This window comes from Furipterus horrens, unplaced genomic scaffold, assembly GCF_987537825.1.
Source record: "Furipterus horrens unplaced genomic scaffold, mFurHor1.1.pri manual_scaffold_5, whole genome shotgun sequence".
Classification (NCBI taxonomy): Eukaryota; Metazoa; Chordata; class Mammalia; order Chiroptera; family Furipteridae; genus Furipterus; species Furipterus horrens.
In genome coordinates this window covers 185228819-185253659 of record NW_028327175.1, presented here as the reverse complement: position 1 = coordinate 185253659, position 24841 = coordinate 185228819, and the positions used below count along the sequence as shown (strand labels likewise).

At 37.4% G+C, this 24841-nt stretch overlaps 1 pseudogene; it reads left to right on the top strand.

The window, feature by feature from the left end:
* Window positions 1-1771: 1771 nt before the first annotated feature.
* LOC150010603 (cationic amino acid transporter 3 pseudogene) lies at window positions 1772-24478 on the top strand (annotated as a pseudogene).
* The last annotated feature ends 363 nt before the right edge of the window (window positions 24479-24841 follow it).

The following is a 24841-nucleotide window of genomic DNA, read 5'->3' as shown; positions in this document are numbered from 1 at the left end:
GTTTCTATGTTACCTTAAATTTGATTAAAGAGAAGCTGCTTGTATTTTCTTTGCCGAAACATAAAGAGAAAAGGCAAGCATTCTAGAAATACCCCTCGCCTTTAACAGAAAAGAATAAAAACAGTGAGACCTGACCAATGTGGAAGAGCTGGTGAGACAATGGGCATCTGGGAAAAGAAGTGTGAATAAGAAACAAAATAAAATAAAACCTTTAAAATTGTAATAAACTGGGAGACGAAATGCATTACCTTCTCACTGTGACAAAGATTTCTGCTAAGAGGAACATAGCCTCTCTCTCTTCTCCTGCCCCTCACCCCTTTTTCTTTCTTTTTCTTTTATCCTGAAGAAACAATTCTCTAGGAATGACAAGGCATTTCTTTCCTATTAAATGAAAAATTACTGCAGTTCACAGTAATACTAAAAGAAACCTAATAATGGAATATATTTTAATTGTAGATATGTAATCCTTTTGGCAGAATTACAGGAACACACCAGCAGTGATGTCTTTTCTGGCATCTATTTCTCCTTATAGGAACTCTCCCTAAAGTGCATTGTGGTTAACATCTAATCCAACTTTTAAAAATAGGGTGTAAGACTTTTAAAGTACTTGTGTCTTCTTTTGGGTATATAAAAAATAAAAATTCTAACATTTATATACTCCTATGTCATGATTTATCCATTTAAATGTATGGGGTATCAGATAAATGCATGAATCCATGCTATCTGTATTTTTTGTGATCACTTGTTTTTTTCCTCTACAAATAGCAATGTTATAATTCATTGTGCTCCCTTCCCTCCACATAATTAAGAAAGATGTAAAACTTTGCAAACACATATTTTCATAATCCATTCTCTTGATATGTTGTCTAAGTTAAATTTGCATAATATTGTCACCATGTGCTCAGACCTGATTTCAAACAAACTCAATATTTGTGTATTTCCGTTAAGAGTACTGCAGTTATTTGGGTAGATTTATAGTAACCCTACACTAGCGTTAAATAATTTAGCATATTGTATTTCAAAACAATTGTTAATTTATTTCTAATTGTTCTCATGTATTTAAAAACTAAGTTCATTTTCGTTTACAGTGTGTCTTCATCTTTTGGCTTGGCTTGTTTTTATAAGTGGCAGTTTTCCTGGGTGCTGTTTCTAGAATAAAGGAGTAGGTCTGCTCCTCAAGTCTTCGAATCATAATCTTGCTCTAGAAGAGTTCATGTTTGTTTATTCTTATGACGATTTGTGTACTTATCAGAAAAGACCACTTTTACCCCTGTAATTTCTCTAATAATAGATAACATTTATTCACTACTTTATGCATGATGGACACTCTTCTAAGTGTGTGTTGTTCAGGTACCCAGCAGGAAAGAGATGGCATAATCAAAAGACTTGAGACTACCTACACAAAAATATGAGCACAATTAACGGAAAATGAAAGGGGAGGGTGAAGGTCTCCAGAGTTAGCAACCGACAGAAGCTGCTCCTACTTCTAAGCCAGAAAGAGCAAGAGGAGAGAGAGGTTAGCAGAACTTGGCACAACTATGGCTGTGAAAAAACTCAATTCCAGCTTGGCTTTTGGCAGAGGACGACAGCAGAGAGAGGCTTGGCAGGGGGCTGGGAAGAAGTGTACAGCCTTCACTTTTCTGGATTGATCTATATGCCCAAAGGAAAAGAAGTGCCTTTTGTTGGACTTGCTAAACTGGTGCTGGAAATGGTCATCCATCATCATGTTAAGAAAGTGTTTCTCTAACGTAAAAGGAAATGACACCCGCACATGGGGAAGTTGGGAAAAGCAGAGATAAAACACGATGGGGTCAGAGAGACAGAGAACCTTCCTGAAGTGGTATCTCAGATTGTAGTTTTTAAACCCTAATTCCTGCTGAACCTTCTTCATTCTGCTAATTCCCCAGTATCTTTTCCAACTTCAGGAGACAATAAAGCCTTTTTTAAAAAGCTAGTATGAATTGGGGGTCTGTGACTTGCACCAGAAAAAACGTCTTGACTACTACATGGATATAGCTTTTAAAAAATCATTCTACTAAGATTTCTGACATAGAAGATTTACTCTAGAATAGCAAAACCTTACCTAACTATGATTTCCAGTATAGAAGAAATTCAAATTTTTAAGAAAATCTTTCTGATAAATGTCTGAACTTTAGTTCACAATTCTGAAGCAGTCAGCCTTCTCCTTTGGCTGCCAATAAAAGTCAAATACAAGACACAGGTGCAGGGGATTGAGGGGCATGAGGGCAGCGGAGTCTGTATATAGATTGAACTAGATATGAATGACTATCTCACATCCTCATCACTGTTACCAGGAAGATGGGATCCTATGATTCTAGAGACCTGCTCACCTGCCAATCCAAAGGATCAAAATTACTTAGAAGTTACCAGAATAAGAGAGATAGAACAATGTATTGGACAAGAGGGATAAACAGGATCTGTTACCATGGTCCAATAGAGCCAGACAGCTACCTAATGATTTGATAGGTGGTTTGTTTGGCCTCCTTCCTTTATATCCTTATTCTTCAGTCATCCAAGAAATAAACTTTTAATTTAATTTGCTGCTTTATTTTGAAATGCCATAAATTTCATATATGAAACTGTTTGAGATTTTTCCAATTAAAATTCTTATTTAATAATACTTGTTTATATTTTACATCTTGATGAAGAACATGAAAAATGCTTAGTCACAGATATTCCATAAGGCTTTCAAAACTTGCCTTTGTTAAAGGATTCACATTATTTTTCTTCTCAGATAAAAGTAGGAGATTGGTGGTAATATAGTTCTTAATAAAGTGTTTATGATTCACTATCTTATCTATCTATAATATTGGCATTTTTGTTCTATTCTCAGTCAATACAGTAAAGCCTGTTTCCATTATCCCCACAATCAATCTTTAAAAATCTATTGCAATTTTTCAATTTCTACATTAATATCATGTTAGTTTATCCCTATCATCCATTTTCCAGACCTCTAAGAAATAGTAGGAGGTCCACATGTATTCATGTTGTCAAGTTGTTGTTGTTTTCTTTTTTAAGAGCTCTGAAATTTCTAAGGCAAACAAGTGGACAAAAATCTAAATAGAATACTTATTATCTCCATCTATAATTTTATTAGGCATTTATAAATTCCCTTCTGATAGTAATTAAATGTTTTATTTAAATAAATTACAAACAAACTAACAGCAAGAACCAACTTCCATCTTTTTAATTACACATGGAACTTAGGTGAGTGACTTATACATCACAGGCACTTACTATGGATTGGAATATAGATATTTATATTGTCCAGATAAAGTCCAAGGAGAAACTCACATACTACATTTCTCCAAAGAGCTTGAAATTATGCATGCACCTTTCTTTTTGATTTTAGTAGAGTTATGTTTCCAGGAAATATTTGGTTGAACATCTTTTTTCTATTTTTCTTTTTCTATCTAATTTCTTATGACTTTATAGTATCCCATGGCCTTCTGGAAGAATTATCGCAACAATAGGGTAGACATGAAACAATGGAAAGTGTGATAAAATTATATAGAAAAAGACACAAAGTATTGAGTGCTAGATATTATGTTATCTAGCATACCTAAATATGCTAGATAATACCTAAATATGCTAGATAACATTTATCGAACACTTACCGTCTATAAGACCCTTGACCAATTGCTTTTGTGCATGTCATTTAATCTTCATACCATTTGAATGGGGTAAGAATTAGAATGCCCATGTTACATGTGACAAGTTGAGGGTTGGTGTGTTTCAGGAAGACATTCATAGACACAAACTCACTAAAGTGATAGCTTTAAATCAAATACCGGGTTATCTGATCTCAAAAGTCTGGTCCTGATCAATATATACACTTACTCTCAGATTTTGTCAAGGATCAAGATTTCAGAATTGTCAGCACTACATAGGTGTGTTAAGTGTTTAAAGAAACGGTATGGCTCACCCAGTTTCTCACAGTTAAGAAGGCACAAAACTGGAATTGGAATGCACGTAACGGAACTCCAGCACCACTTGTAATGAGAAGCATACAAGAGCTGCAATTGTGTAGTTTCATCTTCTGATAAATGAAGTCACTTAGAAATGATCAACTATGATTTTCATTGACTCAGTCACTTGTAATGAGAAGCATACAAGAGCTGCAATTGTGTAGTTTCATCTTCTGATAAATGAAGTCACTTAGAAATGATCAACTATGATTTTCATTGACTCAGTTTAAGAAGTCATAAAGGCTTAAATTATCTCTCCTGGACACTTCCACTTATGACAAATCAAAAGTGACACCAGTGGAATAAATTGAGAGTGGACACTTATCTGAACAGTTTTTCTTTTGTGTCCATCATCACTGCAGTTATTTACAAACCATCTAACAGGCCTGGTGATTTAGTTTTCAAATCAGTTATTGATCTACACTCTAGGAAGAATAAGTGCTTTTTGTTTGTTTGTTTGTTTGTTTATCTTTTACTTGATCAATGGAGACCACAGAAGAAAAGCTGGAAAAGTCCAGGGCCAAAATGAGCAAATATCTTCTTTCTTAAAACCTTCATTGTGGCTCCAAATCTCCACCTTAAAAAGATGACGCCTGAAAAAAAAAAAAAAAAAAAAAAAAAGATGACACCTGAAATTAACCATAAGAAGTGACTCAAGAAAAGAAAAGAAGTCAGTGTCCTGACCCTAACACTCTTTCCCATATGTCTTTGCAATGACCCAGATCACAGTCATATTCTAACATTTTGGGTTGGTTAGTCTATTCTTGTGTATATTAGTTTTCTATTGCTGCATAACAAATTAATATGTTCACAGAGCACATATTAATTAGTTCACAGTTCTGGGATCAGGAGTCTAGATTTAGGACCTATGTTCTCAGAGTCTCACAAGGCTGTAATCAAAGTGAACTCAAGCTTGCATTCCCAGCTGAAGACTAAAGTGGAAAAGAAACTCCCTCCAAGTGTATTCGGGGTTGCAGAGTGCCTTTCCTTGTGGGTGAAGGATATATATCCCAGGCTTCTTGCTGACTTTTAGCCTGGGCCTGCTTTCAGCTCCTAGAGGCTGACTGTAGTTCTTTGTCAAGTGGCCCCTGTTCAACACGCCAACATGCTTTTCAAGGTCAACAAAGGAGAGCTAGATACTTGGGCAAGACAGCTACTAGCTGCTTGTATGTTCACCCTAACCTCTGATATCATCCATCGATTGGAAGCAAGTTCCAAGTCTCATTGCCCTTCTAGGTGAGGGGCTTTCACAAGGGCACAGATTCCAGAAGGCAGGGATCAGGGAGAAGAACTTCAAGTTTGTCCCATTCTCTGTAAAATAGGAACAGGGTGACTCTGAAAAGCTACATAAAAGAGTTTTAAACATATAAGTTTTCACATCTCTTCATTCACCAGGATCCTTTAGAAGGCCAAGGTCTGGAGTTTTCTGAGAGACAAACTAGAGCACTAAGTAGTGAATAGCCACTTAGTACTTTTCCTTTCACTTGAATCAGAGTCTTATTAAAACTAGCTTAATCAATAAATTAAAAAAAATAATTGACAGAAAACAGACTAGTTCCTCATTTCTGGACTTTAGGTATGGTTTAGAATCAAGTATCAGACAGTCGTAAGGAAGCAGCTTTTCTCTATCCCCATCTTCTGTCTTTGTTTTGTTCTGAACTTCCTCTATATTCTAACTATAGACCAACTTTTCTTTTTGTATTAAAACATGTAGAAAATGGTTGGTGTGGAAGAGAGGTTTTGAAAAATTGCAGACTGATGCACTAGGGTTCAAGCTCAGCTATGAATAATACAAGCATGGTCACAGGGCAGAACAGCTATGTCATATCAACCTGGCTACACCTGTCGCACACTGCTGTAGATTAACACAAAGAATGGAGAAAGACTTTTCTAGAAAAGTGGGAGATGGCAGAGTTGGTGTCATCTCTGTATTATGTAATGCCTATGAAATCTATCTATCATCTATCTATCTATATTTAATCTATCCAGTAAGCTAGTCCTCAGACTATGTATTTTTCATGTCCTTGAGGTTTTAAGGTCCTGGAGGATTAGAATCTTAGCATTATACTTTTGAACATTTACATATGCAGTTAATGCTGAACTTAATCTCTCTGCCTTTTAGTGCCATTGAGTTGGAATTTACACCCCTGCTTAAAGCCTTCCAAAGATTTTTATTATTTTTTTAATAATGAAAGCCAATGTTTATGTGATGGGCCACATTGTGGTTTACAGAACAAATGGGGCTGCTGTTTTTTCTCCAACCTCATCTCTAGCTGCTTTTTCTGTCACTCACTCTCTTCCCTGCTGGACCTGAAACAGATCAGGCCAACTTGTACCTCTTGGACTTTGCTTTTGCTCTGTCCTCTCCTTGGAAAGGTCTCCCTCTGTATAACTGAAAAGTTCTGCCCTCTCCCTTTTTCCAATATCCTGTTCCAAATATGTATGTGTGTGTGTGTGTGTGTGTGTGTGTGTATTTTAAGATGTACAATGTGATGTTTTGATATACACATACATTTTGAAGTAACCACACAATCAAGATAATGAATATATTGATCACCTCACATGGTTACATTTGATTGATTAATTGATGGATTGGTGAATATACTTCAGATTTACCCTCTTAGCAAATTTCAAGTATACAGTACAGTATTGTTAACTATAGTCATGTTGCTGTACAGATCTCTAGAACTTATTCATACTATTTAACTGAAACTTTATACCCACTGAACAGCAATTCCCCATTTCCCACTCCCTCCAACCCTGGGAACTACCATCCTACTCTCTGTTTTTGTGAATTTTACCATTTTTGATATTGCCCTGGCTGGTTTAGCTCAGTGGATTGAGCGTCGGCCTGCGAGCTAAGTGTCGCTGGTTCGATCTTCCAGTCAGGGTACATCAGAGAAGGAAAACTCTGACTCCAAAAAACCTCCGCTGCCTTGCGGCATACCTCTTCAGGGGAAAGGCTAAGGGAGTAAACCCCGACAGAAAATCCGGAGCCGGAGTCCCTAAGGCGGTTTGACGTTGTAGTCAACACCGGCAACTCCTGCGGCGCACCTGAACCCAAGCTGTATCGACTCCGTCTTTCCCTTGGACCCTTCAGCTGCGAAGAGAGGGGGGGTCTGCTGCATGGGCAACAGCAGACCCTCCATATTACCCTGCCCAGGCTCTGTAGCTTCAGCGTCATCGCAAGATGTCGATTCAACACGGGAGGAGACAGATACCATGTCACTCCCGAGTCGGACTGCACAGCCATTCTTGGCGGTGCAGATAGACTCTGAAGAAGCTACACCATCGTCTCTCGAGACGGACGGCTGCCGACGACGACCATTTTTGATAGCTCATATAAGTGAAATTTTCCTTCTGTGCCTGATTTTTCTCCCTTAGCATAATGTTCTCCAGATTCATTCACATTGTAACAAATGTCAGGGTTTTCTTTTTTAAGGCTGAGTAATATTCTATGACATGGTTATATAACAATTTCTTTATCCGTTTATCCACTAATGGATGTTCAGGTTGCTTCCGTATCTTTGCTATTGGAAATCATGTTGCAGTGAAGATGGGAGTGCAGATACCTCTTTGTGATCCTGATTTCAATACCTTGGATATATACCCAGAAGTGGGATTGTGGATCACATGCTAGTTCCACTTTTAGATTTTGAGGAATCTCCATACTGATTGTATAAGAGTTTCAATTTCTTCCCATCCTCTCTAGTGCTTATCGTTTGTTTGTTTTTATAATAGTCATCCTAACAGTGTGAGGTGATAACTTATTGCATTTTTGATTTTCATTTCCCTAATGGTTAATGATGCTGAACCTCTTTTCATATATCTGTTGGCCATTTGTACGTTTTCTTTGGAGAAATGTCTATTAAGTCTTTGCCCACTTTAAAATTAGGTCCTTGATTTTTTTGCTGTTGAGTTGTATCTATGTATTTTATATTAACTCCTTATTAGATACAAGGCTTGCAAATATTTTCTTCCATTCTGTAAGAATTTCACTCTGTTGATTGTTTTCTTTGCTATATAGAAGTTTTAAAGATTGATGTAGTCTCAGTTGTCAATTTTTGCTTCTGTTGCTTGTGCTTTTGGTGCTTTTTAAGATGTTGCTTTCTTAGTAGCATCTTGACCACCACTTTAAAAATTGCAATGGACCCTCCCCCTTTGTTTCTATTGGCCTTTCCTACTTTATTTTATTCACAGCATTTATCATCAAATAGCATACCAAATATACTCTATTTACTTAGTCACAAGCAACAGAAGCAAAAATTGACAACTGAGACACTTAAAATGTAGTCCCCATGTGGGTAGACATTTTTGTCTATTTACCATATTATGTTTCCAATGCCTAAAGCTTGGCACATAGGAGCCACTCTATATTTTTGTGTATGTGCATGTGTGTATGTGTATGTGTGCATTTAATTTTAAAAATAATTGATTATTTTAGACCACACACATTTTTTAATTTATTTTATTTGGATAGAGTGAGGCTTATGGAAAATTCTACTGGGCCTTTCTCTTTCAGCAATGTGTGGCAGGCATATTCCCAGAGAGTGAAAAGGATGCCAGAAGGAGGTAGAAGGCATCAGTAAATGTAAAGGGAGGGTGTTTGAGTTGCAATAGCATGCAATTCTACGACCTCTGAAACTCTTTGTTTTAAGATATTATTTTTATATACACTTTATAATCTAATTTAGAGACCCTCAGTTTGCTAGTCATTAAGAACTCTGACTTTTGCATTGTTTCTACGACTTTTTAATCATTGAATAGAATGTTCACATAAGTAGCACATTAAAAAGAATGCTGTCGATGTCAAAATTGTACGCAGTGAAAAAGCCAATGAAATAACAGCCTTCTGATTGCGCAGCTAATGCTATACCTTGTTTTATTAACCCTGGCAGAATTTTGTAAATTGGATTTACATGTCCTCATTTCTATCTGTTTGCCTTTTCATTACCCTTAGCTTGGACAATCAAAATAAGATGTTTGTTCTGTTCCTCTGCTTTGTTTGCACTGCTCTTCATACAAAAATAGGAGGAATGCGTGTATATACAAATCAGATTAGAGAAGAAACCCCACCTAGGTATTAATAGCTTTCAGCTCACCTCATGGCCTTTCTCATACACAGGACATTTGGCGAAGTGTTAGTCCTTTGAGTAAGGACAGTATTATAAAATCAGGTGGGTGACTCTCTAACATGAATAATTTCAAGGGAACCAGTGAAGTCATAATATGTCATAAACGTATTCACCTCTTCCCAGTCTTATTCATTGCATTAGACTCTGTTTATATACAACTTCAGAACTTACTTTTTAATTCATTTTTATTGAGTTTATTGGGCTGATGGTGATCTTACCTAGGACTTATTTCCATAGCAGTTGCAGTTAAGCACTCATCCACAGTCAGAATGGACTCATGGACTCAAATCCACTTCACCCCACCTCGGCCTGCCAGTGCTCCACCTCATGTTTGTGCCATGAACTTCTTGCCTCCCATCCTGGGTCTTCTCTACTGACACAAGTCATTGGATGCCAACATCCGCACTTTGTGGTTACATTCTGAAACCCAGAAAATTTTAGGAATTCATGGACTGAGGTGCAAACCATTGATCAATGAGAGATAAAATTCAATGGATAACTTCTTCCTTCTATACCCTCCTGGTTGGTCTATCAGGGTCTAGAGTTAATACAAATTTTGGAGGACAATTGAATGTAATCCACTTCATGCCTCTAGCTCTATAACATCCTGATATTGCCTCTTGCTTCCTATCTCAATTTTTTTTCCTTTGAGTCTGATCCTTGGTATAGTACTCTGATAAAGCAATAACTTATACCTCTTTACATTAGTCGCAGCACTGTGAAGAAAGGCAGACTAAGACAGTGGACTTGGGGGTCACTCTAGAAGAAGATGGAATTTGAAGCTAGATGAATCTTTAATCTGATGATGGTAAAGTTTTCATTGCTGGTGACTGTGGAGTGGTCATTACCATTGAGCTTTTCACTTGTGAAAAATCAGAATGAAGTGCAGGTAGAAAGTGAGACATTGCCTGTGGAGAACCTGAAAGCATGAATTATGTGGGGGAAATCATAATTACAAGAAATGTGAATTTGTTTGGTTCTTCATTGGAAAACTTAAAATAATAATAAGAGTAAATTTAGGGCAGCTGACTGCTAACCAAAAGCACACTGAAAAGCCAGAGAGCCAGTGGGGAAGCTGTTAAGGAGATTTTCATCTTCTGAAGCCACAGCACAGACTTCACTGAAAATTACACGCATTGTAAGGACGATCCCTCCATTTGATATAATTGCTTCAGAAGACCAGCTACCACATGGTGGCAGGCCAATTAAATTGGATTTCTTCCATCTGGAAAGGGAAAGAATTGACACCTGCCACTTATATGAGTTTTCTTTCCCTACCATTACCAGTTAAGAATTTCCAAAATACCTGATCCATCTCCAGGGTTGCCTACACAACTTTGTTTTGGAACAAGGGACTCTCTTACAGCAAAGGGACTGTGACAACAATTGCATGATAACAGATACATTGGCCTTACTATAAACTCCATCATCTAAACGGTAGACTGTATCATTAAAAGTTCAGCTAAAGAGAGTTTGGGAACTGTCCAATAGAACACAGTCTGTATGATGGGTCAACAGTGCCCATAATAGCTAGTACGTTATGGGTGTGGAAACTTAAGCAATGGGTGTAGGGTTGGTTCTTCTCAACTTACTTCCAATTTGCTGCTTGTGGAATTAGTGTTTTCTGTCCCCCCTGCCTTTAAGATGTACCAAGCTAGTGGTCATAAGCCTTGGGAGAAAGAATGTTTCTCTTAGAGGCACTAAGTGTTCTGTTGAATTTTAAGCTATAACTTCTTTCTAGTTGCTTTGGGGTTTTTATGCTAAAGGAACAGGCATTTAAAAAAATTACTATACTGATGGGAGTAGTGGACCCTGATTACCACGAGGAGCTAAGGTTGGTGGTAGGAGGGATATCTTGAATCTAGGAGATTCACTGGCATCTTGTGCTTCTGTGCCTTGGAACAAAAGTGAATCGGCACTTGCAAAACCTTAACTTTAAAAAAGGGAAACAATTACAGGCACAGATCTATCAGGGATAAGTGCTTGGGCCATCTTGCCACATAACACATTAGGACCAATTGAAAAGCTGACAGACAGTGAGGAAAACCTAGAGTGGATGGTAGAGACTGGAAATTGAGACATTTTCAGGTGTAAATAGAGGAGTGACCAAGTGACTGGGGATGACACAGAGGTATGAGATGACATTTAGAGTCTTTTTTAATCCTGAGACTGAATGACTCAAGTGGTCTAAAGATTCATGTGTTTTCTTAATCTGTTTAGCATCTGCCTTTTTTGCACCCATCCCTTAAGACCATTTGGATAATATTATTAATTATCTCAATAAATATATGACGACATACTTGATTCCCTTACACAAGCCGTTTTTCTTCTTGATATATCAGGTGCATAAAAACCAAGAAAAACAAAGTTCTCAAGTGATGCCTAAGATGATAATTGGGTGATGATTAACTCTCAAGTTCAAAAATACATGCACTTCACATACAGCAAATCTGTTTTTAAGCAAAAGCTTTCCAAAGAACTGCAAATAAGTTGTTTATTATTTCTTTAGGGTAAAAGAAGAAAAACTGTAATCAGTGAAGGTGAGCAACCAACTTGATAGACTAATGACATTCTGTGCCTCAGTAAAGGAGGATTCAGGAAGGAATTTGCTGATACCAGGTTTTGCTGTATTGCCACATTAGAAAGTCATTGAGCAAAGAGTACAGGAAGAAGAGTTAATCCTTAGGCACCAGGCCTGAATTATAGGAGGTCTGACTTGGAGACTTGCTGGTAGGTTCTCAGCTCCTTGCTCTCCTTGTTCTGCCTCAGCATGATTTTTTCCCCAAAGTCAATATCTGTATTTCTTCTTATTATAACGATAACACATTAACCTAAATTCAAACAGAAAAGAATGGATTTAGTATTTCCCACACTTACTTTTTTTTTAATAGGAGTGAGCTTCAAGATTTTCTTTGGGGCTTTGGATGAATCATTTATCTTTTTAGAACTGAGCTACTTTGGCCATAAAATAAAGGGCAATGGTTGATTTCTTTATAACATTATTCAACTAATATATTTTGAACATCTGGAACAGGCTAAATTTGGGGGATGTATTTGACAACAAGATTAAAAACCCTATAAAAACAGTGACTGTTACCCTAGTTTACTAAATCAACAGTTCTTTAATTATGCACTTCTTTGAACCTATTTTCTTCGCCTAAAGGCTGAGAATTAATATCTGAAGTGAACTCTATCTCCTTGGATTAAAATTTGAAGAGATCATTTGATATAAACTCTGCCTTCAGGCTTACCCTGAAATGAATGTTGTCTGTTTTATTCTTTAAGATTCTCAGCCTTCATCTGTCCCCGGTTTCTGTTTTTTTGTTTTTGTTTTTTTATCCCAGGTAAATAAGATGGTCTTCCTAACGTCCCATCAAAATCTACCCCAATTTGTAATAACTGCATTTTCTCTGAGACAATTTTCAAAAAACTGTTCTCATAATCCTTATAAAAGATACCTGAAAATAGTCATCAAGGCTTGGGGAAAATGTCTCATTAAAACGATACTGCTGTTTTATGGCTGTGACATGCTAGTTCAAACATGCATCAACACTGCTGAAGATTTCCGATAAGGCATGGCATAGTGAAAAGGCCATTTGTTAAAATAATACCTAACACTGGGAGTAAGATCTGGGGAAGTGAGATCAGGCTCTGCTTGACAGATGCAGACATTCCCAGGGAACTGCCAGTGGCTTATGCCAGAACCTGACTTAGTTTGGTTTTATCTCAAGGTCTCAACAACCAGCAACAAAAAGGAGATTTTTCCAGTGGGATTTGGGGAGATTAGGCATGTGAGGAGAGTGATAGGAAGTGTGAAAAACACAGAATTCTCTGAGTGCCATGATGCAATGCAAGCCTTGAGCATTTACTAGTTCTTTGATTAGTTTTAAATGGCAACTATTTTGATAATACTTTTAAAATAGCTTTCAAGAAAAATGATGAACATTTTCCTCCCATTTGAAAACACTTCCTTGAGATTAGCAAAAAACGTTAGAGAAATACTGCTTCTTTGGCATCTAATCCTGCAAAGAAGGGATGGCTCAGTGTTTAGACATCATCAAAGTAATTACAGCTCTCTTGAAAGGGTTGGCCTCAGTTAGATTAGTTATAGGCAGTCTCTTGTTTTCTTGGTAATACTACAAAAGTAGGCAAAATTACCACCTGAGAAATGCAGATGAACTTTATATATGGCATAATAACAATCATCATCATCATCATCATCATCATCATTATCATCATCAATCATCATCTACCTTTCACTGGTTCAATGGTAGAAACTCAAATTATACTACGTATATAAAGCATTTTCTTAGGCATATAATAATGCTGAATTTTATTATTATTTGTATCCATTCAATTGTTTCTTCAGTGAGAAAAATGGTTTGTTAAGTTATCATTCTGTTTCTTTTTCTGAATTTGGTCAAAAATCACCCCTCATCGTGAAAGCTTTCAGTTTTGTCAAACAACATTTAGTGTCATAGTGTTACAATTTATTCTCATACATTTCCTTTGGGTGGGAGTCAATGTCATTCTTAATGGTTCAATGTTGTTGAATGAGAAATAAAATATATAGCATCCCCCACACCGTCCATAAAACAGAAATGCTTATTATTTGATTAACATATTTTACTCACCAAGAGTCCCATATGAATTTTTTCAATATAACTGCCAATTATCTTGGAGATCCTTTTATACATTATTTTGTTGCATAAAAAAAGGATGTGGAACCATGCACATATTTTTTGAAACTTAAATAAATGCACAAATGCACTTAAAATAGTGTCATAGTAAAAAAAAAATATCAATTGATTTAAAGAAAACCAGATCTCATGAGGTATTTACTTTATCTAGTTTTTCTCTTTAGCACATAAAGACTATAAATTAGATTCTTTAATATTCTTTGTACCTCACTATCTAAGGTTTTAGTTGTCTATGAGATTATCTGGTTCATCACCTCACCCACAACATCATCATTATTATTTTAATCAAGACGGATATTAAGACCCTAAAAGATGAAGTTCTATATTCAAAAATTCATAACTTTTTTGGTGACAGAGCCAAAAATAACATCTTGATTTAGTTTTGTGCTAAACACATTAGGGAATTTTCTTTAACTCTGACCCACCTTTCAAAAAGTTAAATAGATGAGATATATTTTCTAGTTTACCAGGAAGAATCTAGTAAGAAGAGGTGATTGGTTCCTAAAAACTCAGGGCTGAGAGTTGATCACAGAACCAATAAAGAAGAATGAAATGTTAGCATCATCCTCAGGCATGGAGCAGGATATGGTGGAGTCCTCAGTTCTAGTGCCACCACTCTACAACCCTTCCTCCTTTGAGGTTATCCCCTTTCAGTGAAATTTCTGTTTAAAATGTGTTATTATTTATCAAGAACAACTTAATGTGACTTCCCATAGCTCTCTTAGTCCCCAAATTAGATCCCTGAAATGATGCCACAAAGCTGAACTCATTTAATTTGGTCTGGTACTGTTCATTTGCATAATGAATATTGAGCTCATTTACAGCTCTTTGAGAACACTCTATGTAAGCTAGTGGCAAAATAAAACTCGTTTTATAAACAAGATATTCTAGGTTGCATTTGCCCAAAATAACTTGGAAAACTATTAAAATTGTGAATTGAATTACAGATAAGTTGTTTGCATAATTTCAAACTTAAAACTTTTGAAATAGAGACTTCTGGCCAAGATGGAGGCCTAGACTGACATGCTCCATCTCCCTCCACAACTGAGAAGTAATACAACTGCCGCAAAACAAGAAATAACCAGAAGTTCCAGAAAATAAATGGAAGTCCAATGTATGAAGTTATAAACAAGTGGTGCTTATCCCAGATGGGTAGGAGAGGTGAAGCCGTGGTGGAGTGGTCAAGCTGTGCTGGTGGTGGCAGCAGTGGTGACAGCAGCAGAATGGTGGTAAGCACAGGCACCTGTATTTAAGGGAAAGTGAGAAGCGCCTTGGGAGCATCCCCGGCTGCAAACCACACCCATCAGCTTGCGATTCCAATGCCAGGGAAGGCCGACCCCCATTGCCTTGTACTGTGAGGCCTGGAGGGGGTGGAGACAGAGGAGGAGGCTCCCAGTCTTTCAAGGGAGAGTGAATGGCAGGAATCCATCTTGGACCCCCACTCCCACAGAAAAAGCCAGAGCATGGTGAGAGGGTTGCCCGGTTGTGATGAGTGCATGGGGCTCCATCCTCTATAGCGTAGGAGGTGTGACAGCCCCGCCCAGGAAGCAAAGGTAAACACAAAACTGTCAGGATGACACAGATCATGATAGCGATTCCAATCATGTAGCTGACCAGACATAAATATCTAATCTAACAAAGCAGTAGATAGGAAATCTTTCTGAGGCATAGTTCAGAGCTTTGGTTATAAAAATGCTTACAGACCTAACAGCAGATCTTAAACAAGACAGGGAAGGAATGAAGGCTAGTCCTGCTGAAATGAACAAAAATACATACAAAACAAGTTGTGAGGGAAAGAAAACCAGAGGTCAAATCAACAAATTGGAACATAGGGAAGGTACAGTCAACCAGTACAGAAAGAGGGAATGAAAAGTGAGGAAAATGAGGAGAGGCTCAGAAACCTATGGAACAGCTATAAGCAGGCCAACATCTGAATCATAGGGTTTCCAGAAGGTAAAGAAGAAGAACTAAAAATTTAAAAATTATGTGAAAAAATATTGAAGCAGAACTTCCCTAACTTGGGGAAAGAAATAGACTTACAGGTCAGGAAGCACAGAGAGTTCCAAAAAAAAAAAAACTGGACCCAGGGAGAACCATACCAAGACACATTATAATCAAAATGTCAAGTATTAAGGATAAAGAGAGAATCTTAAAAGCAGAAATAGAGAAGAAGAGAATTACGTACAAAGGGGTCCCAATAAGACTCTCTGCTGATTTCTCAAAAGAAACTCTGCAGGCAAGAAGGGACTGGCAAGAAATATTCAAATTAATGAAAAGCAAAAACCTACAACCATGATTACTCTATCCAGCGAAGCTGTCATTCAGAATAGAAGGGCAGAGAAAGTGCTTCCAGGACAAAGTCAAACTGAAGGAGTTCATCAGATTCAAACCACTATTATATGAAATGTTAAAGGGACTTGTTTAGGAGAAAGAGGATCAAAACTATGAACATTAAAATGAAAACTGTATCACAACAACCAACAACAGAAGCTAGGGAACCAAAACAAAGGCAAATTAAGTAGACAACTTAGTGGGAAAATAATTATAGGTATGGGGAACATTATGGGGGGAGGTCAGCAGGGAGGGGGAAGGGGAAAAGGGAGGGAGATGGTACAGGAATTAAGAAGCATAGTAGGAGGGAGTGACATAGACATGAAGATGTTTAGAAGAATTATTTGTACAACAAATGGGCATGGACTAGTGGGGAACAACCAGAAAGAGGGAGTCACTGGGTGGAGGGGCACAAATGGAAAAGAAATTGGGACAACTGTAACAGCATAATCAATAAAGCATATTTAAAAAAGAATTAAGCTTAAAACTGATTTATTATTCTAATAATCTCAAGAAAAAAAAAATCTCAAAATTTCTCCAGGTAATTTTACAGTTTAAGACAAAATTGTCTTACTCAAACCTGAAAAGCGCAGTACAAAACTCTATAAAGTATATTTATAAATATGGGTTTGGATATCCTAAATAAAATAATTATTAAATTATATAATAAGGCAATAGGCTACCATGAGAAAATTGGGATTATTCTAGGAATTCCTAATTGTTCAATGTTAGGTAAGCTATATGAACAACATATTTAAGTTAATGTAAAAATAACATCTACAACTTATTAAATAAGGGATAGATCAGTATTTCACTTACAAAAATTCATTATTAGTAAAATTCAATGTGAATGAAATAGAAATAAAGAAACTACTTATACTTGATCCTATTTATTTCACCAAGAATAGTAGCAAACATTATTTTAATAAGTGAAACAGTAAAGCCATTCTCATTAAAATCTGAATCAGAATAGGATGACTGCTGTGAAGACTACTAATTATCATGTAGTAGATGTTTTATCTAGTTAATACAACTAAAAGAGGTCATCATATGAGTAAAGCAAAATCAACTTAAAATGCAAATAACATGCCTATGTTTTTAAAATACTCAAGTGAAACTAATACATAGGAGTTAGTAAGTCATTTCTTATTTGATTACAAAATAAATCTATAAACCCCAAGTTTCTTTATTCAAACAATTGGCAAGAATGGAAATAAAAACAATAATTTATAATGATGACCCAAAAGTATAAGATACCTAGAAGTGAATTTAACAAGAAATATATAATATCTCTCATAAAGAAATCTATAAAAACTTATAGATGAACATTAAACAAGACCTTAATAAATGGAGTCATGGAGCATTTGACTAGATGGTATGAATAACATAAAGACATTTCATTCCAAATATACTTATATATTTTGATACAGACTTTATTAAAATATACTTTGATTTAGATAACCAATTGACATTTTTAGGAGAAGGAAATAATATGCTGATTTTTAATTTTACATAAAATAATATATGGAAATTGTTAAGAAAAAGAAAGACAATAGTAAAAAAGCTTTTATAGCTCATTTACATTAGAACTTTCTAGAAAGTTTCTTTAATCTTAATAGTATGTTATAATAGGGATAGACATGTGGATAAAAGATAAACAGAACATGATAAGTCATTTAGGAACAAATTTTATTTTATAGAAAAAATTTAATATATATATGAAAAGGTTGACACTCGAATTTAGTGGAAAAGAGATTATTTAATCAAAAAAAATGGTAATTTTAGTTATCCTTCTATATCTCTGCTGCAAGTCACATATATAATTTCACATAAGTAGCAACATTTTAGAAGTATAGAGACACATGAAATTAATTTTAGTATATTTCAGTTAACAATGAAAATTTAACATAATTTATCATTTTAATGTTCAATGAATATAAAAAATCATTGATTAGATGTATCTTACTTATGCTTGTTGTTTGTTTTTCCTACTAATTCTTTGACATACAGCATCTATTCTACACAGACAGCACATCTCAATTTAGACAAGCACATTTCAATACTCAAAAGCAGCACGTAACTAATGACTACCATATTGGATCCTCTCTTCACCCTTCGCCATTTGATAAGACCACTGCTTTAAATTGTATTGTTATGCCCCCTAGTTCTACAGTTTCCTATAGAGTTCAGCCATAGAGAAGCAACAAAGAAAGGAATGTAGAATACAAGGACAGTAAGATTGGTGTATTTAGCCTCCATTTACCTTCCTGATGGGCTATGAGTTGGTTTCAGCCATTCTCTTCTGAAGGCCATTTTTTCTTCTAGGTGGCCCTCTCTTGCAGAGTTGTGATAACCACTCTCTCCTTTTTTTTTTTTTTTAAGTATATTTTATTAATTATGTTGTTACAGTAGTCCCAATTTCTTTTCCCTTTGCTACCCTCTTCCCAGTGCCCCACTTCCCTCCAGCAATCCCACTCCCCTTAGTTCATGTCCATGGGTCGTGCATATAAGTTCTTTGGCTTCACCTTTTCCTATATTATTCTTAACTTCCCCCTGTCTATTTTATATCAACCAATTATTCTTCTTAGTCCCTGCACCATTTCCCCATTTCTCCCCCTACCCCCTCCCAGAAGATAACCTACTAAATGATCCCCACACCTATGATTCTGTTCCTATTCTGGTTGTTTGCTTAGTTTGTTTTTGTTTTTACTTTTTTTTTTTTTTTTTTTTTTGAGCAGTAAAGCAAGGCCTTTATTCACGAGTCTGCAGAGACTGTTTTTACTTTTTAGATTCAGTTGTTGATAGTTGTGAGTATGTTGTCTTTTTAATGTTCATAGTGTTGATCTTTTTCTTAAATAAGTCCCTTTAACATTTCATATAATAATGGCTTGGTGATGATGAACTCCTTTAGCTTTACCTGGTCTGGGAAGCACTTTATCTGACCTTTCATTCTAAATGATGGCTTTGTTGGATAGAGTAGCCTTGTGTAGGTCCTTGCTTTTCATCACCTTAAATACATCTTGCCAGGCCCTTCTTGCCTGCAAAGTTTCTTTTGAGAAATCAGCTGTTAGTCTTATAGGCACTCCTTTGTAGGTAACTCTCTGCTTTTTCTCTTGCTGCTTTTAAGATTGTCTCTTTATCTTTCACCTTTGGCATTTTAATTATGATATGTCTTTGTGTGGTCCTTTTTGGGTCTAGCTTGTTTGGGACTCTGTGCTTCCTGGACTTGTATGTCTATTTCCTTCAACAAATTTGGGAAGTTTTCCTTAACTATTTTTTCACATAAGCTTTTGATTTCTTGCTCTTCGTCTTCTCCTTCTGGCACCCCTATGATTCAGATGTTGGCATGTTTAAAGTTGTCCCAAAAGTTCTTAATCCTCTCCTCATTTTTTCACTTCTTGTTTCCCCATTTTGTACTGTTTGACTGTTTTTTTCTTTCCTATGTTCCAAATCATTTATTTGAACCCTGGTTTCCTTTCCTTCACCATTGGTTTTGTGTGGATTTTCCTTCATTTCATTTAGCATAGCCTTCACTTCTTCCCTTATGCATTTGCCATACTTAAGCATATCTGTCAACTCTGTGAGCATCTTTTTCACCAGTGTTTTGAACTCTACATCTATTAGGTTGGCTATCTCCTCATTGCTTAGTTCTCCCCCTGGAACCTTGATCCATTCCTTCTTTTGGGGCATACTTCTCTGTCTCCTCATCTTGCCAGGCTCCTGAGTTTGTTTGATTCTGTGTCTTAGGTAGAGCTGCTGCACCTGTTATGTTGTAAGGGGCGGAGCCTTAGGTATTCGTCAGCACAGGGTGACCCATTTCACCAAGTTATGGTGCTGTGTATGGGGGAGGGGTTTGAGAGGGAACAATGCCACTTGCCCAGCACTCACCCTTTTTATAAGCACTTCTCCACTTTTGTAAGGGAGTGGCACCTTTCTAGCTGTTGCCCTGGTCATCCTTCCCATAGTGGGTGCATCTGTGGACATCCTAGGACCATGGGGGCCCTTTAAACAAGTGGAGTCTGCTGAGAGACTGGCAATTTCTGCCTCCACCCCATCCCCCACTGGTGTGCACAGTCAGAAGCAATGAGGCTTTATTGTCCCTGGTGCTAGAACTGTGAGCTGTGTGGTCTGGTCTGGTGCTAGGAGTGCTCCCCAGGTGTCCCTCTCAACTTTTTTAAATGTTTGACTGTGCTTTCTGCCAGCCTGCCACTGCCGCTGCTGCTGCTGCTGCCACCAAACCACGTCCTCTCTGACATGACGCTGATCCGCCTACCTCTCTGGATGAGTATTTCTTCTTTATATCTTTGTTTGTTGGACTTCCATGCAGCTTGATTTTCTGGAACCTCTGGTTTTCTCCAGCTTTGAGGTAATTATATTCCTTCTTAGCTGAGGAGGGCGATGCAGTGTGTCTGTCCAGGCCTCCATCTTGACCAGAAGTCTTTCTCCTCTTTCTTGTGGTTCCTTCCCCTCCACGTAGGAGGAAGGAACGAGTACTTCACTATTTCTTGTTTTTCTTCAGCCTTGCCTCACCTTTACAAATAGTTGGTTTATTACACCATCTAATTTACACTTTTTGAATGTGCCATCTTTTTCATGCTAGGATCTTAATTGATATAATTATTTAATTTAAAGAATGTAAAAGTATACCTTATCATATACTATAGGCAATACACACACACACACACACACACACACACACACACACACACACATCTATTTTGTGATAGTTTTAAGTCTAAGGTATAAAACTATAAAACATTTGAAAAATTATTTGCATAATTTTGTAGGGAGAAGAACAAAATTGAGAGACCATAAAGTAAAAGGCAAAACAAATAAAGCAATAAACCCTGAGAGATTATACAAAATTATAACTAGTTTTTATGTAGCTAAGTTAATCAAAACTAATAAAAGATTATTTCTAAGTTAGAGAAGAAGATACTGATATTACATAAAATAGTGTTGATTTCTTTATTATACAAGGTTCTACAGATTTCTTAAAAAGAATAATCCAATAGAAAAATGAACATTAAATCTGAACAGAAAATTCATAAGAAATTAAATGCAAATATCAAGTATGTGAAAAGATGTCCAAATTGACTAGTAGCTAGGCAATCACACATTAAAACAATAATGTGTTTTCTTTTTCCCATTGGCAAAATGGAAAAGATTGATTTCATTCAGTGATTGAAAAATATAAGAAATGAAGCACCATTGTGGATTATTGGTGTCAGGGTAAATTTCCACCTTGTTAAATTGTAAAATGGTTTTTATTTGTATCTTAAAATCAAACATTGCCTTTGCTTTGATTCTACAATTCCATAATTACTTATCTATCATAAGGAAATAAAACTATATCTGAGGATGTGTATACAAGGGTGTTTATTACTGCACTGTGTCAGCAAATACTTCAGAGGAAAAAAACACTCATCATAGGGGAAGTGCTTAAACAGATTATAAACATTCATTTTATGAAACAATATGTAAAAACAGGTTTATGTATAAATGTATTGATATGGTAGGAAAGCCATAATATTGTTAGCAAGGAAAATACATAGTATAATCCTAGTTTGTTAAAAGACAGAAGGAAGCAGGAGAAAAAACACACATATACATTTATGTATATACAGAAAATAATTATGGAAGGCTCAGCTCTAACAATTAATATTAATTATATGAATATTTTGGGAATTAAGAGCAAAAAGAGGAGATATTACAGAGTTATACAGACATAAGAGTCTAACAATTGATTCATTAAAAAAAAGCAAGCACTTTTAAATAAGAATAAAGAACAAAAAACGGAAACCTACACAAAACATATCAACTTCTATTTGTTAACATCCAGAGTCAAATTTTGTGAACAATCCGAGTACCTGAAACTTGCAAAAGGAGTTGTTCTCACTCATACAGAATCACCTTCCTGTAAGACTGTCCAGTTATCACACCTTCTACTGTGCATTGAGATAAATTATCAATTTACACCCTTTTGATCATTGTATACTTACATATTCATTAAATGATATAATTGTTTGCAGAAGTTCATTGACAATTTTGGTAACAGATATGTCCAAGTTTAATTCAGAAAAAAATTAAAATTTTCTGAATTGGGAACTGTGCTTCCCCTGGGCTCTAGCTCAAGGAATTGCTTTCTAAATTAGGAGTACATGGATGTATTCAGTCTTACATATCACAATATAAAATGGCTAGGTAGCAAAAGTAAAAGTTAAATAAGATCTTTAATTGTCACAAATTATCAAAAATGTTAATATTTAATTACTCCTCTTGTTTATTTTTATTCTTGATTGAATATTTCACCATTGAAGTATAAGTAAAATACATTTTTAAATTTATTTTGTAGGTATTTATATATTTAATCCAATTCTCTAGTATAAGTGGTATTTACTGAGTCAAGAAAAAACATACAACTCAGCCTCACTGAAGACTAACCGCTCCCTGATCCTAGCACCCTCTTCAATCCCAGCTAGACTGCTATTGCAGAAACTTCGCTGATTTGGACTTAAGCTGGGACGCAGACATACACTGGAGCCAGGCATGGCTGAGACTCACCTTTGCAGATGCCTGAGAGCCATGGATTTAGTGGCCCAGGGTGTGGGCAGCACATTGGGTGCAGGTGTGTATGTCCTGGCTGGCAAGGTGGCCAAAGATAAAGCAGGACCATCCATTGTGATCTGCTTTTCGGTGGCCACTCTATCTTCTGTGTTGGCCGGGCTGTGCTATTCAGAGTTTGGTGCCTGGGTTCCCCGATCTGGTTCTGCATCTCTCTACAGCTATGTTACTGTGGGTGAACTCTGGGCCTTCACCACTGACTGGAAACTCATCCTTTCCTACGTCATCGGTACAGCCAGCGTACCCTGGGCCTGGAGCTCAGCTTTAGACAATGTGGTTGGGAAGCACATCTCTCACAGCCTGCAGGGGAGCATCTTACTGAAATTTCAACATGTCCTCGCAGAATATCCGAACTTCTTTGCTTTGGGCCTTGTGCTGTTGCTCACTGGATTGCTGGCTCTGGGGGCTAGCGAGCTGGCCTTCGACACGTCACCAAAGTGTTTACAGTGATGAATATTTTGGTCCTCTGTTTTGTCATCGTCTCTGGCTTCGTTAAGGGGGACCTGCACAACTGGAAGCTCACAGAAGAGGGCCACACACTGGCCATGGATACGTACAATAATCCCAGACCTTGGGCCGTCTGGGCTCTGGAGGATTTGTGCCTTTCGGCTTCGAGGGGATTCTCCGTGGAGCGGTTACCTGTTTCTACGTGTTTGTTTGGTTTTGACTGTATTGCTACCACCAGGGAGGAGGCCCGGAATCTTCAGCGTTCCATCCCGCTGTGTGTTGGGATCTCACTCTCCGTCTGCTTCTTGGCGTATTTTGGTGTTTCTTCGGCTCTCACGCTGATGATGCCTTACTATCAGCTTCAACCTGAGAGTCCCTTGCCTGAGGCATTTCTCCATGTTGGATGGGCCCCTGCCCCTTATGCTGTGGCAAATGGATCCCTCTGTGCTCTTTCTACCAGCCTCTTGGGCTCGATGTTTCCCATGCCTCGGGTGATCTATGCAATGGCGGAGGATGGCCTCCCGTTCCGTTTCCTTGCCAAGATCCACAGCGGCACACGCACCCCGGTCGTAGCCACGGTGGTCTCCGGCATCACAGCAGGATTGATGGCGTTCCTCTTTAAACTCGCCGACCTTGTGGACCTCATGTCAATTGGGACCCTGCTGGCTTACTCTCTGGTGTCCATTTGTGTTCTAATTCTCAGGTACCAGCCTGGCCAGGAGACAAGGATCGAGGAAGATGAACTGAACTTGCAGGAGGACACGCGAGAAAGAGAAAAGTTGAGCTTACGGGCCCTGTTTTGTCCACGCAACTCCGCCCCCACGGCACTCTCCAGCCGAGTTGTCTATGTTTGTTCCTCGCTGCTTGCTGTGCTGCTGAATGACCTTTGCCTGGTGCTGGCGCAGTGGTCGGCCCCACTGTTCTCTGGAGATCCAGTGTGGATTGCTGCGGTTGTGCTGCTCCTCACACTCATTACTGGGGTCACTGGGGTCATCTGGGGGCAGCCACAGAGCTCCACTCCCCTTTACTTCAAGGTACCTGCTTTGCCTCTCCTCCCCCTTCTGAGCATCTTTGTGAACGTTTACCTTATGATGCAGCTGGCACCTGGACCATATTTGGAGTCTGGATGTTGGTTAGGTTTGCTATCTCCTTCGGCTATGGAATGCAGCACAGCCTGGAACAGGTTAAGAGTAATGAAGCCCCACTCAAGTCTAGCACCCGAATAGTAAACTTTGATCTCAGCCGTGCCTGAATGCTGTCTGGTGTCCCCACACACAAGAATGGAGAAAACGCCTACGCCCACAGGGAGCTAGGCTTTCAATGGAGTGTTGGTGGGGGAACACTAGTAGACTCTGCTTTATAGAATGAGGGGTGTGTCTTTGCTGTTTCTTGTCTCCTTTTTGTAACTTGTCTTCTTTTTAATTGCATCTGTAGCTGCTCACTGGCTTTTAAAAAATTAAAGGAATCTAGAAAAAAAAAACATACAAGTTTCCGTTATTCTAGCATAAATATTATTTAAATAATAAATAAAGTGCTCTAACAAAACTTACCCTCTAAATGCAAATCTGAAGTATAACTAACAGTTTTGACTGGCTAATATTTGAGGGCCCACCTA